Source organism: Quercus robur, chromosome 2 (genome assembly GCF_932294415.1).
Source record: "Quercus robur chromosome 2, dhQueRobu3.1, whole genome shotgun sequence".
Classification (NCBI taxonomy): domain Eukaryota; kingdom Viridiplantae; phylum Streptophyta; class Magnoliopsida; order Fagales; family Fagaceae; genus Quercus; species Quercus robur.
In genome coordinates this window covers 4,977,979-4,990,993 of record NC_065535.1, presented here as the reverse complement: position 1 = coordinate 4,990,993, position 13,015 = coordinate 4,977,979, and positions in this window count along the sequence as shown.

Genomic DNA, 13,015 nt, shown 5'->3' with positions numbered 1-13,015 from the left:
TCATGCTTGCAAAATTTCGAGGTGATCAAAGATTAATAGTCATGTCATCAATCAATTGTTATAATTCAAATTTTTGTAATTTAAAATAATGCATAAAAGATGAGTTTATAGATCAAATGGTAAATAGCATTCGATTGATATGAAAATTGACATGCATGTTAAGAACATATAAAACACGTAATTCAACAGTTGGATTTTCAAAATATTAATTCAATAATAAGTTAGTAGATGGTGTAATATTACTTAGAGTTATACTAGGTGTAACTTGAACCCAACCCTTGTAAGATATAGAGTTTAGAGCATTCACATCCCAAAATTCTATCTCATCCTATTTTATCATCTCAAAAAGGTACTTTATCAATTATACCATACTATTTTACAATACTCTCAGCATCTCAACTTTTATTTTACAATACAATACATTAAAATAATATATCCCAAAACCCAAATAAAAACAAAAACTCAAAAGCCAAAAACCCGAAGAGAGAGAGAGGAATTGATAAAGTAAGTGAATAAAATATTAGTATTTTTTTTAGAATTGAGCTATAGTGCAATTCTAAATAAAATTGCACTGTAACACTATTGCAAATTTTTTTGCAATAATTGGTTTTTACAATTCTAGATGTGTGGGGGGGGTTTTGGACTTTTATACTAAATTTTCCCTACATATGACATATGTCATTCTCAATGTGAATGCTCTTAATATAAATATATAACCATCAATAAAGTTTTCCACTATATATATATACATATATATATATATATATATATATATATGGATGTAAGTCTCCAATGCTGAATCATGTCAATTCCCTACATTTTCTTCCTTCTTCTTTCTTTCCCCCTTTTCCTTCTTTATGTTTTTCTTTTTCATATTTTCACAAATATTTTAGTGATCCACTAGGCTATGGGGTGTTATTTACAAAATTTGTTTCAAGTGGACGGTGGTTGCAAGTTTTGATCATTTGGGGTGTAAGGTACAAATACCCCAAAGTTTATTGTGGTTTTCTACGATTAACCATATATTTCATCATAAAATCATAACTATATTCTGCCTTTTCTAATATAGTATGAAAGTTACAACAAGAGGCTTGGTTCATGTATACCGTACCACGGTGAGTTCTAGAATCTAAGGGTCCATTTAGTAATGTTGTTCTAGTAACGTTGTTTGTATTTTTTGAAAATACGTATGGGTGAAAAAGTGTGTGGAAATACGTGTAATGTTGTTTAAAAACTGAAAATTGTTGTTTAAGTGCATGAACCAAACACCTACCAAGTTTTCGAAACAATTGTATATAATATATGAGGTCCAAAGACTACAAACTAGTCAAGAAAAAGAAGACAAGCATAATTAGATATATTCGGAGTTTGCCTTTTGACGTATGCCAATGCATGAATTTTTCCATATTCCAATAATATGCTTATCAGCATCACTCAGTCAACTCAGGTCGGTAGCCATATATCTCCAAATCTATATATATAATAATAGGTGAAGCTGAGAAAAATTAAAATTAGAATTTTAAATTAGAGTTCCAATTTTGCGCCATGTATCCTAAATTATTTATTCTTAAAGAGTTTTATTTTTTAATTTTAGAATCAAATGTGGGACCACATCATAAATATTCATCCAAGTGAGTTATTAAGTACAAAAACCAAAGAGTCTAAAATAAATGAATCATAAAAAAAAAAAAAAAAATGCTTCACAATAATAATAAAAATGACAATTTACATTTTATATCTAATAATATCCTTATAAATTTTTTGAAAGAGTTAACAAAATATAAAAATGACTATCAATAGTATTTAAATTATATATATATATATGAATTATATTATGTATCTTATTGTATATTTTTAAATTTATCTATGTATATGCATGGGGTTACAAGCTAGTTTTCTATAATACATGCAGCATTAAGTGGAAAAGCAACAAGCTTCCACAGCTTCATGTATAGCATTTGCAAAACTTGTTTACTTTCTATCAATAGCATTTTATAAAAGTACACATTGGCGGCTTTTCTTATCATCAATCGTTAGAAAGGTTCACGGCTCTTTATAACGACACAAATAAGTGATCTTGTGACTGCATTTTTTTTTAGTTTTAGGCTATGGCAAAAAATGAAAGCAATGATGTTGCTAGCTAAGCAATTTTGTTTTAACTTTCGGTCTAGCACAAAACACATGTTTGAATGTGATAAAAAAAATAATAATAATAATAAAAAACTATTTGTCCTACGTATATAGTAGAACCTGTATTGATGCAATAATGACAAACTTCCATCCATCTCAAAAGCTTGAAACTACTAATTAAGAAATGATGAGCATTTAGTCATTATTCTAAGAATTAAACAATTTCATCAATCCCATCAAGTTAAAAGTTTTTTCAGCCTTGAATATACCAAAGAATGATGATATATAGACCGTGAAAAGGGATTGAAGATTAAAAAAAACAGGGATAAGAAAGAATGGTGACTAATTGGATACTTTAAATTTTGTCATATACGGCATGATAGACTGATAGTGAGTCCCTCCAAACACATTTTCGATTCCACCAATCGGTGAAAAGATAAAGATATTCTATATAGCTGTTTCACATTAGCAATCACAGCAAAAATTTGTGGTTGTGAGCTTAGAGAAACAAATATCCGTATCATAAATCTTAATCGAAGCCATTCAGCTTCCTATGGTGATTTTCAAAGGGACCCAATGTAAAATTTAATCCTGCGATATCACACAATTTCCAGCTGGAGGATCTCCGAAAGTGTATGCATTATTGGTCATATACTCATATTAAGAATATTAGTGTATAAAAAGACAAAGCCAAGAGTGTGACAGCTCTTATTACTATCATATGGAATCCCTTTATAATATTCTCCGACCAATGGGTGCATAGATTATTTACTAAGGGTCTATTTAGATACTGCTTATTTATTAAAAACTGAAAACTTATTGTTGAAAACACTGTAACAAAATAATTTTTAAATGTGTGAATAGTGCTTTGAGACCCAAAAATGCATGGATATACGCATTTTGCTGAGTTTGGTGGTCTTATGAACAATGCCATGGGACCCCAAAAAAAGCCAAACGTGCTGTAACGCGCATTCAGCGCTATCCAAACTCACACTAAGTGGTCAAAAATCATAATTCTCTTTTCTTCTTTGTTTGGTGTTTTTTCTTCCTCATTCTCTTTCAATTTTTGTATGTTTTCCTACGCGGGACAATGACCCTAATTTGTCGGAGTACCTAGCTATTGAAATTATGGCTTGTAAATATGCGACTCAAAACATTACTTATTTTGATTGTTTATTATGAGTGCTTTTCTCAAGTCCAAAAAAACCCAAAAAATTTTAAGCATATTTTGATGGGCCTCACACTCAAACACAATAATAAGTGTTTTTATTTTTGTCATTGCTTTTGAGATAAATGGTGCATCTATATAAGCTATTGAAAAACGGTGTTTTGAGTTTAAAATTAGTTTTTGTAATTTTCTGAAAAACAGTTACAAAAAGTGTAGTTGCAAAATAAAGTTTTAAATTTTAAAAACGGTCTTTTAAGTTTTCAATACGCCTAACTAAACAAATCCAAAGAATGAACTTGTCATTGCTTTTGTTTTCTTACTCCTTACTCCAATTTAGATTGGTGACTTGCCTAACGAAGTGCTTTTATTTTATGTTAATTACCTTCAGGTCAAATGATATATATATTTTCTATATAGCCCATTTCAAATTTTCCTCTTCTTTTGTTGCCTTATTATTACTAGTCTTTTTCATGCTTTCGGCCTTGAACGCATTATCTCAATTATCTATTCAGCACCTCTGCAATTCCTTGTACACCATTAAAATAAGGTCAACATCAATACCTGGCTGTCAAGTAAAACAGACCCTAAAATATCCTAATGTAATTGATCAAAGTTGTTGGCTAGCGACTCACCACGTTTCAGCAACCCCACCTCCCCAAGGAGGAAAGGAAACTTCTCACACATAGAGCTCATAGACATTGAAGGAAAAGATGACATGTCTAATTCCAATCATTTTATTACTTTTTTTTTCTTTTTGTTTAGGGTTCAAGTCAAAGACCAATGATACAGGATTACAACTTTTGTTCTCAACTTATTAAAGTAATAAACTGTGATTGATTGTGATTGAAGTAACATTATTTTCACAATGACTCACCAATTATAATTGATAAAAAGATATTGAATCAAATAAAACCTATTATAACTTGAGCACAATGGGATTTTAATGCTTTAAGCACTTTTTTTTTTCTTTGAGAAAAATTTAGCACATATTTGAACCACCGACAAAATGAATTCAGAGACCACCTCTATCAAAAAAGAATATATCTTATGAGACAGTCTCATAAAACATTTTTTTCATAATATGTGAGATTCATATATGTAGTGAAACGGATGTCTTTTTTTTTTTTTTAATGAAAAAAAAAAAGAAAAAAAAAAGAAAAAGAAAAAGACAACAGATGTCTTATAAGTTATAAGACCATCTTATAAAATAAATTTCCCTATCGGATGGGCCAAAGAATTAGTATCACAGAAGATATTTGGTATTTTCCTTTTTGAGAAAATAAGGTGACATTGATCCAAAGAAGCAACAAGCTCTCTACACCTAGGAATAAGTTTGGCACATTTAAACAACTTTTGGGCCCATGCATGAAAGCCCGTTTACAACCCAATATGCCTCAAGGACGCAATCTAAAATATAAGGCGCTAGGATACCAGATTAAGGCCCTTTAATTGAATTGCATAGAATGGAAAAGGCGGTGTTATGGGCCTTATGAGTTATGACTCTTTTTTTCTTTTCTTTTTTTGAGTAAAGGGCCTTATGACTTTTAACTCTATTGATCTGCTTCTCAAAATAATAATAATTGATATGAAAAAAAGTGTATGACAAAATGTAGTGGAGCTTCGTACTTTGTTAAAAAAAATGGATTATTAGTGGTGGATAACGTAAAATTTTTATTATCATTTGAAAGTGGCAAATTTAATTGCAACAATAATAAATGCATATACGAAGGATATATGTAGCCTGAGAGAAAACCTGATTGGGTTGCAAAAATCTCCATGCTTTGTTTCACGAGGAAACAGAGAAAAAATACCTGCAATACAAAATCAAATTCTCATCTATGCTCTGTATGTTTCCCTTTTGGCCTAGTTCAATAACAACAAAATAAAATTCTCATTCCTGGGATGTTTCTGCAACAATAAATTGATCTTTCAACTCTAAACCTCGATGAACGATTGTGGTAAGACCGTGACCATTTTATTCATTCGGACAACATTTCTATATGTCTATAGGAGCTAGGAGAGAATAAGAACTAGCTGAAGATGACATATAGATGATCTTTTTATTGTAAAATAGCGGAAGTTCAAATTATCAAGATTGATTGTGAAAATATTTTAGGCTTGTGAAAGATCTTCGAACTAATAATAGGAACGAAGAAAATTAATCCAAAAGAAAATAGACACAAAACACCAAGATTTACGTGGTGAGGTAATATCCTACATCTACGAGCAACCCAAATCTCAAATACACCCAAATAACTCTCTCTCACAAATACAAAACCAAATAACCAAATACGAATCAAAAGTTCACAAATACCAAATACGAATTACGCACAAACCAAAGAGAGAGCCACAAATCAAATCCAAAAGTTACAATGCTCCAAGGGAGAGCAAATTACCAAACCACAAAACCAAGCGGTAACAAACCTCTCTCACTATTCCAAATTGTAATCCATAAATATTAAAGAACCAAATAAAGAGAGAGCCTTTTTCTCACACACACACACACACTCTCTTCTCTCTTTCTCTCTAATTTTTCGTAGCAGCACTATGCTTGGATAAGAGACTTGAGTCAGCTAATATATCCAAAACCAAGAAGGACTAAACTTCTTTTCCACACACAAAAGGATAATCACTTCTATTCCAATTAGAACTCAAAATCAAGTGATAGACAAGACTTCTAATAAAACTTGATAACTTCAAACAACAGTAACCCAAAAGAAATAAAATTTCTTCCTTATCCAAATCCAACAAGGAGTCGAACTCTTAATTTAAGCCACATTCTACACTTTTGTCTTGTCTTTTATTCTTATAGGAGAACATATTTTATCCCAATTACTATTGAGAAAAGAAATGATATCTAATTTGAGATCACAAAAATAAAACTATGAGAAGGGCTTGTTTCAATTTCAAATTCTACCAACTGTACAGTCAAGAATCTCCTTCATTGTATGATTTATTCTTTATATAGATATATAAAAAAGTTCATGAATGATTATTTAGAAGTTCGCCAAGAGTTCAGTAGCATTACTTGTTCTCCTTTATAAGAAAATTTTAGGTTTAAACATCTCGCTCTTATTACTATAATTATCCGATTATATATATTAAAAAAAAATACAATCAATTTTAAGGCTAGAATTGAATTATAAAAAGAGAAAAATAGTGGTGTTTGCCTTTTACTCAGGATTGGTTGACATTGGAAAAAAGCGTATTCTTGAAATGGAGCTTTCAACTTGGTTAAAGAAATTTGGTTTTAGTGAACAATTGAACAATGTATTTCTACAAAATGCAACGTAACAACATGCTCTGCCATTATTAATGGTCAACCTATAAGTCACTTCAAGCCTACAAAGAGGATTACGTGAAGTAATCATTTGTCTCCCTTTTTGTTCAAAATAGATGAGGAGGTCTATCAACCCTGATTGGTGGCTTGGGTTTTGGAAGATCATATTGCATTTATCAAGTTGTGTTTTCTAAACTAGGGTGGGCTATTCAAAGGGGAAGACAAAACTTGGTGCATGTTGTAAAGGCAAACAAATTAGAAAGTGGGATCTATTTTATGGGCCCTTGTATAGTGCATATTGGTTGTGGAGGGCTATCTTAAAGGTTAAGGATGTTTTGTAAGTGGGTTTGTTGACTTGCTGCTATTTGGTGATGGTGATTGGTGATTGGTGATTGGTGATTGGTGAGTGATGGCTGGGCTCTGGAGATTTGGAAAAGATCCACGGCTACCTTATAGAATCCTCACAATGACAGCCACAAAAATATTGTGAACTGGATTATGGGCCTTATAGACAATCAGTGGGTTGAATCGGGGGGTGGGGGTTGGTTTGGTGGGGGGGTGTTTAATCATATATGAGATAACAAAATTATTGAAACATTGAAGCACATTTTCCATGCAGGCAAATAATGAAGCTCTTGTAGTGTATGCTATTTTTTTTTTTTTTTTTTTTGACAAAGTAGTGTATGCTATTTTAAATACCAATAAAATAGCCTAATATTTTATTGGTTACATATTTGTGATAATATCTTAAATATATTCTAACACTATTGTTAAATTCATGTTAGCTCTCGAGATCTCAAGCTTTAAACCATCTCAACATAATGGTGTGAATTAAAATCATCTTCAATTCAGCCCAATTGCTTGGAATTAATGCTCAAGAGGAAGAAATTTTATTTTATTTGCAACAATCATAATGGATTTAATCTGGATGCAAAAATAAAATAAAATGAAAGCAGATCAAGTCCATGTGAATTGTTCATCACTTGGTTGGCCAAGTTAATAAAATACTGAAACCATATATGTAAATGCTTGGATATTTGTTGCTAAGGCACAGATTGGCAAAGCAAGAAGCAACAATAATATCTCCAAGAAGTCCAGTTTTCCAATACACTGCATGTGACAATTGACTGGACACGGTGCAATTGAACACCAAACTTTCACTCTAGCGGCAATAATATCTGTTGTGCCTGCTTTATGGAGTGTAACTCTCACATGCATCAAGAGTTCTCTTTGGTTGGGCAAAGAATGGCATGGAGATGAAATAGTACTAGTGGGCCTTTGAACGTTGCATTTTAAAATAGATAAATAAAATTTTAGAAACTTCGTGGAAACTGATAAAACTACTATCACTTTTATTATATAAAGGAAAAAAAAATTTTCAAACTGGTTTGACAAATGAATGTGATTAATGCCACTTTAACAACATAATAAATAAATATTTAAATTATTTTTTTAATTAATAACACATCAATTTGTAATATTTATGAATTAAAATTTGTGCTAATTATCCGGTGCTTCCTTTCTCTTCTCACATGGCATGGTGGATTTCATTAAGGGCTAGTTTCCTTTCTCCTCCAGTAACAAATATGAGAAAATGGTCTGTTTCAATTCTCTCCTAATTTTAGTCGGATATGCAATATGTGGCATTTATTTGATTTTTAAATGTCACACTACTTTTTTTGAAAGAGTTTCAACATGTGACATTTGCTTTTATGATTTTTGCTCTTTCATCAGACCAAGACATCAATCAGCTTTTAGTGTAGGCGAGAATTGGACTTCCAATCTCTTATTCAACCATCAGAAACTTTACCAGTTAAGCTGACTAAAACCCACAAAATGCCACCCTAGTTGATTACCCACGAAATGCAATGAAAAATTTAACATTTTAATGTGATTTTTTTTCTCATATATATATATATATATATATATATATTTGTTTAAACATGAAATTTGATAATTATTAGCTGTTGCCTACAGTATGGTCATCAGGTCATGGGCTTTATATGCTGGCTGGACCATGAGGAAACGTGTCGCTCAGCCTGAAAGCATACAAATTTCAAATTTTGCTCTTCTATCCGCTTGTACAATCAACTTGATTAAGATTGATGTCTATCCCAGCCTATTAATACTATGTTTTTCATTAGATAAGTTAAGACTTCAACAACAAAAATCTATTACACTTGGAAAATATCCCTCTTGCCTATAATCTGTATGCCTAATAAGTTAATAGAACATTTGGTTGGGTTGAATTCCCGGGCAAAAATAGGCAGGAGGAATTAATGTTTTCAAACGGTTTGGTATAACGAGAAAAAAAAAATGTTTAATGAAAAGCACAGTTATTATGACTTAATTGCGCATCCTTGGCGTAAGACATGATAGTCATTCTACAAGTATAAATACTTGTGGAGTATAGGAGCAATGATCAGAGTTCAAATCTTAAAAGAGTTTCACATACATATACACTTAGATTAGGTTAGAATAGAATTTTTATTTTGTATTAAAAATAAAAAATAAAAAAAATAAAAACAACATTGAATCTTTGAGACCTAAAGAGAGTGATTTGATGGTTCACTTCTCTGTCTAAACTGTTGGGTCAACTATAGGATTAATAAATTATTATTTTTTATAATAATAAATTAAATAATTATTAAAAAAAAAAAAACAAAGATAAACATAAGCTATAAAATATGAGATGATATTCAGTTTAAATGTAAATATTAAAGTATAGCAAATATTGAAATTAATAGAATATTTTTATTCAGGAAATTTATATATTTGAATTATTCTTTTGGTTATTTACTTTAAGTTTTAAAGCAAAAATCTTATAAAGCTCGTAAGAGCATTCCTAGCAAACATCCTAAAAAATTTAGCATTTACCATCTCAAAACACTATTTTTACAATTTTAACACCTCATTTTACAATATACCAAATATCAAACATTCTATTTTTTTTACAACTTCATTTAAATATTCTTTCTTTTAATATTTTTATTCATTTATTATTATTATTATTATTATTATTTCTCACTCTCCCTCTGTCTCTCTCTCCCATTGTATCTCCATCTTTCTCAACCTGGTCTAGAAGCTTCTCCCACCTCCATGGCCTGAGCTTTTCACCTCTAACCACGGCACTCAACAACATAAAAATAAATAAATAAAAAGAAACCACCCACCACACGGCCTCAACCCACGGCACAACCCACAACAAACAACCACCAAATCAATCAACACACACCCATAAGCCAAAGCCACCCCAATCAACTCATACCCACAACTCAAGGCTTGCAGTGGCTTCGGCGAGGCGATCTTGAAGAACCGGTGAGGCAATCTTGCAGGGTGGGCCAAGGCGATCTTGAAGAGTGAGAGGCTTGCAGTGGCTCCAGCGAGGTAGACTGTCACTGTGAGAAAGAGGGAGACGAAGAGCATAGAGAAAGAGGGAGACAGAGAAGATAGAGAGGCAAAGAGAAAAAGAGACCTGGAGAGAGAGAAAGAAAGAGACATGAGAATAAAAAACCTTTTTTTTTTTACAATACAGCTATAGTGAGCTTGTATTGATACAAGTTCACTATAGCAGTATGTCAAAATTTTTGCCATTTGAAATCTTTGATGGAGTGGCTTTTTTGGTGTTTTGATGGTAAAATTTAGCATATACCCCTTTTAGCATCTTTAATGGGAATGCTCTAACTAAGAGTTCACAGTTTTATTAGTTTTTTTTTTTTTTTTTTGCAAAATCGATATTTCTTTCATATTGAACCAAAATTTTGTATAATTCACTTATTTGATCTAACTCTGGTAAGTGATAACTATGATATAAAGGGGGAAAAAAGTAATGTGGGGTGTTTTCCAGCTAGGCAAACATTAGAAGACTGATAGAATAACAAGGAAGTAAGTGTGAATTATGCGTAAGCAAGAGTCACTATTTTGGTGCTCCTATATCCCGTTTCTAATATACCTCATATTTTGTTAAATATGAAATTAGTAAACATTTCTACCCTATTACAATTTGTTTTATGAATATGTCTCTCTTGATATTACTATAGGCAGTAGAACTTCAATTATGAATTTTATAATAAACTGCTTTAATTAGAAGGAATTTTAATGTTTAGAGGGGAACTACAGTTAGTTGTTAGAAATGACCAAACAAAAAAAAAAAAAAGTAGAAAAGAAGAAAGATACCAAATAAAAGTGGTGCAGTGATAAGAAGCTCTTGAGAAGACCCATCACTTCGAACCAAATTACTTGATTTATCAGTTTAATGTTGCTATGGGAAATAAAGCTTTAAATGAAGAGTTTTAGTGGTAGAGCTCTAACTAAAAATCCCTTTTGAGTTTTTGGCAAAACACAAAATGGATTTATAAAGTTCAAACAAGACCATTTCATGAAATCTCAAGATTTAGACATTTGCTTTAGAGCAATTTTCAAGTTTTAAGACTCCCCTTAAAGCTCTTTTAGCAGAAATTGCCAAATATTTGGTAGCTTTTTTGGTAACATTTTGATAGAATTCCAAATTCTTGTAGGGAAAGGTAGTTCTTTCGAGGGAACTAGGCCTCCTTAGAGAATAGGAGAGAGGAAGAGAGAGATAGATTGAATTAAGAAATAGAGTGTATTAGCATTCATCATTTTTCTTATCATCTTACAATAGAGTGCTGCCTTCTTTATAGTGAGTACAAATTCTGTAACAAGTACTAACTAACTACCCTCTCACCCCTTCTGTTACAAGAAACTAACTGCCACAACCAAACTAACTACCACAACTATCACAACTCCTATTAATTCCTCCCCTCTTATAAAACCTTGTCCTCAAGGTTACTATACCCCCCCCCCCCCAACTCTTAAAGCACATTGCCCACAAGGTGAGAGAATTGATACTACAACTTGTAAAGGAACTCCCAGGTGGCATTTTCCACAGATTGGCCTTGCCATTACACTAGTACTTCAGTAATGCACCTCTTTCTAAGCTGCTTGGACCTGTGCTACAGAATTGTAACTAGTTCTAGATGAAGGAGACCAGCAGAATCAACAGGGGGAAGTGTAGGTAAAGGCACAACATTCTCGACTAGCTTCTGCCTCAAAGAAGAAATATGAAACACAGGATGGAGTTGACAATCAGTAGGAAGGTCCAACTTATATGCCACAGTTCCAATTTTTTGTAGAATCTGAAATGGACCATAGAATTGAGGAGAGAGCTTAGTAAAGCCTTTAACTTGTAAAGAGTGCTGCCTATAAGGTTGGAGTTTGAGATAAACCCAATCACCAACTCCAAAAGACTTATCAGATCTATGTTGATCAGCCTGCACTTTCATTCTGGCCTGAGCTAAGACCAAATTTTTCTTCAACAATGTAATGAGATTCTGTCTAGCATGTAATAATTGGTCCACTGCAACCACCTGAGTGGTGCCTGGAATTTAGTCCAAAAGTTTGGGAGGATGATATCCATACAAAGCCACAAAAGGAGTCATCTTAGTTGAGGTATGGTAATTAGTGTTAAACCAAAATTCAGATAAATGCAGCTAAGCAACCCAGGTATGAGGCCTATCATGAACAAAGGCCCTTAAATATTGTTCCAAACTTCAGTTGACCATCTCAATCTGACCATCAGTTTGAGGATGATAGGCTGAGGACATGACCAGGTTAGTACCTTGAAGTTTAAAAAGCTCCTGCCAAAAATTAGCAGTGAATATAGCACCCCTGTCACTAACAATGGATTTAGGCATTCCATGTAGTTTAAACACACCTTGCATGAAGGCAGCAGCCACCTTAGCAACAATAAAAGGATGAGATAAAGGAAAAAAATGAACATATTTGATAAGCCTATCAACAACGACCAAAATGACCTCAAACCCTTGAGACTTAGGCCAACCCATAATAAAATCCATACTAATGTCCAACCAAGGCTTCTCAGGAATATACAAAGCTGCAACAACCCAGCAAGCTTGCTTGTATCCACCTTAATCCTCTGGCAAACTTCATAGAACTTGATATGCTTTTTAACATCAGACTTCATACCCTTCCAAAAGAAATCTTGCTTAACTCGATGGAGAGCCTTCAAATACCCAAAATGACCTCTAATGGGGTTGTCATGAACATATTATAAGACTAATGGCTTCAAAGAAGAAGAAGCACTAAGGGAAATCTTGTCCTTATACAAAAGGATCCCATTCTGCACAAAAAAAACCAATAGGAGATGTACTAGAATTTGCGAATCTAGACAAAAGAGTCTGATACTCACTCCCAGCCTCCTTATAACTATCCTTAAGAATATCTAACCATGAAGGACAAGGAAAAGGGAAGCACCTTGATCAAGGCTGTCTGAACCACAATCCCTTCGAGAAAGAGCATCAGCAGCTTGGTTTTTCTTGCCTTTTTTGTACTCCACAACAAACACATATCCCAACAATTTGGTGAGCCATTTCTGTTGAGCAAGTGTACCCACTCTT